Raw genomic sequence first — 3,370 nt, forward strand, 5'->3', positions numbered from 1 at the left:
AGAATATCCCCGCTCTGTCTCGTGCTGAAATCTAATCGTCCTGAGAAATCGCCACAGCTGATCAATCATATTAGCTAGGAAAAACAGCTAGCCGATTGTAACAAGTAAAAATAGGTTCTACACTATATTATCAAGTCACTTAGAAGAGGGTTATAATTCAATAAGTGGACCTGCTGAAAAATAACGTAAATGATTAGTTATAATAAGTCAAGTTACATTAATATATTGTAAAAAGTCTCTACAAAGTATAGCCTTTTAATAAAGAAAATTAATTAAATCTCAATCTCCCATTCTTTCCCCTAAGGGCTGTAAAGAAGAAAAAAGGAGAGTATAATTCCATCTTCTCAATTGGAAAGGTTGAGACGATTAAATGTTTTTTGCAAATATGTATTGTATTATGTATGTCCTCTTGCCTAGCATTCCTACTTAAATATTACTATACTACATAAATAATGTTAATTATTGTAAATAATGTTCGTACTCGTATTTATTAGCTACTGCATATAGAGATCAATTTTGGGATTCATTGTATAGTAACGGGTACTCTTCTTGTCATGCATATGTACTTCATGTGTGAGCTTTACAATGTTCATGTCAAGACTTTCCTTTCTCTTTGTTTCCGTGCTCCTCGATTACATGTTTCTCTTTGCTTCCGATATATGAAAATTATACACTAGCTAGTACTATGAGTTTATACAGGGGCGTATCTAACCTTATGGTACCGGGTTCATCGGAACTCAGTACTTTTGATGCTAAGCATAATTTATGTGTAAAAATTCATTAATATTGAACAAATAGTAACTATATATGAACCCATAACTTTAAAAATATAACGGGTTCAATGCTAAAAAACTCATATATTGAACCCATAGAATTTAAATTCTGAGTCCGCCTCTGATGAGTTAATCTCTATAATATGATATCCCCTCTTTACCTTTGTTGTTTTTGGAGATAAGTAATTTTTGGTGAAATAGTTAGAGGGACACTTAAAAGTTGACATCAATTGTCAGATAGTGACCAAACAGACACCTCTTTTTGCTAAGTACATAAAAGTTCGATTATATATTTAAGAATATTTACCAGCTAAAGCATCGAGAAGTGTAGATTTGCCAAGAGCTCACTAGGGCGAGCATAGCCAGTGAGACCTTCCAGTAGGTTTTTGCAGCTGCCACTTTTTCTATTGGAGACAGTCACCCACAAGTCATTCCAAGTCAAGAAAAGAGTCCGAAATTTTTCTAATGCCTTTTTGGGCACAAAACATGTTTTTACTATTAAAAAAAAAAAGTTACATAAATACCTAAAATGCAGTACTATATTGCGAATTACTTTAACAGAAATTTAGCCGTTAAAGTAATTCGCAGTATAGTACTGCGTATTATTAAAAAATTATTTTTTTTAAGGAATTCGCAGTACAATACTGCGAATTACATAAACGCAGTATAGTACTGCGTTTCACTCTGATTTTTGCGCCCACCAATAATTAACTGACATAACAATAATTCAAATGCATAAAACGTGGTATTGTACTTCGTTTTACATAAAAAAATTCTGCACCCCAAGCTCGGACTTGCCTTATTTAAAGACGTTTCAATTTTATGAAAATTCATTCAATGCGAACTTCAAACTTCCGTTCATACTTCTCTCTTCTTCTTATCAATCATTTTTTTACAATGTCTGAAGAGCCAAAAATAAGGGTTTCATTATATTGGGGGGGTGAGGTTGTGCTGGAGAATAACTCTGTGAGGAGCTCACCTCCACAGTGTCATGTTAAATTGCCGCTTACTATGGAGTATGATAAATTGGTATCGTTGTTACGTAAAAAAATGAGTGTGAGGAAGCGTTCGGTTAACCTTAAAGTAACCGGTAGGTTTCCGTATTCAGTGACTCCGCAGGGGTTTGCTTATTATTTTGAGTTTAACATCGAGGATGATGAAACTCTTAGAGATTTTTTGCGGATTCCGGATGAATACAGGGAATTTATTGTAATAAAATTATTGGAAATGTACGTCAAGGTGGAAGACGTTCCCAATAATGAGGGCGTGCATAGTAGGGATAACCCCCAGTCATCGATTCTGGAGCAGTTTTTGCCGGACAGATTGCTGATGAAAGAGCTTGCCTTGATTTAAACTTGTCACCACCGGCGAATGAGCAGCCACAAAATAATTTTTCGACTTTATATAATCCACAAGACGACCGGTAAACTTCAATTTTACTACGCTTTAGCGATGTTTATTTTATGTTTTAATTGGATTTGTATTAACACTTATATTTTTCATAGGGGGTACCGTCCGGACATGAATTTTACAAGTTATGACCCCGCCCCTAGGTCGCCACCGCTCTACCAAGGCCGTGATAAGAGACCAATCAAGCTGCATCCCTCCAAGCTCAAAAATTGTATAGAAGCCCGTAGCCTGTAGGCGCGCGACTACGCGGGCATGGAAAGGATGCACCACGATGAACTCCCACAAATCATCAGGTCTCCTGGGGTAGAGAGCCTGCTCCGATAGCTGTCCCTCCCATACAAAGGAGGACCTATGGTCGCCCTGCAACACTAATAGCTGATCCTCGGCAGGTCCAGGATGCGCAGGCGGAGGAAAGGCCATGTCGTCTACTATAATTTAAACAAAATTAATTGTGTGTGTTAGTTTAATAGATTAAATAATTATTTTTAATATTGGACTGAGTAATTATCTATGGGTTTGAGGCTCGACATTTGAGGCCCGGTAGCACCAAGCTATACTTAATTATTATGTGTGTCATTTTCAATATTTTTTAGAAATTTGTTAGTTTAATAAATTAAATTAAAAATTCTTGAATCGGACTTAATAATTATGTATGGCTTCCAGGCTCGATATTTGAGGCCCGGTAGCACCAAGCTATACTTAATTATTATGTGTGTCATTTTCAATATTTTTTAGAAATTTGTTAGTTTAATAAATTAAATTAAAAATTCTTGAATTGGACTTAATAATTATGTATTAAAGAAATGATGGCCAATTTTGAGCAAGCGAAATGGTTTGAGAAATTAGGCCGCACCTTAGCTTCTGAGCTGCTTACATATCCCTGATTTCGCAGGAATCACGCCGTATGTAGTTTCGGATCCATTGGCGGAGTATACCGATGAAGTTATTATAAGAACGGACGCAACATCTAGGGCTGGGTGAGTGAACAGTTTACGGGAATGGTTAGGTTTGATATGGCTGAGGGAACTAGAGCAGGATCGCTCCTACTGGGATAGTTGTTGCTCGCCCGCTTACTTGCAATAAACGATACAAGCATATTTGCATAATTAACATGATGCAATTCCCGTGGACCAGAATGTGTCTTCGGACGATGAGGATGATGTCCTTAGCCATGATGTCCTGGGCCA

This window comes from Nicotiana attenuata, unplaced genomic scaffold (genome assembly GCF_001879085.1).
Source record: "Nicotiana attenuata strain UT unplaced genomic scaffold, NIATTr2, whole genome shotgun sequence".
Taxonomy (NCBI): Eukaryota; Viridiplantae; Streptophyta; class Magnoliopsida; order Solanales; family Solanaceae; genus Nicotiana; species Nicotiana attenuata.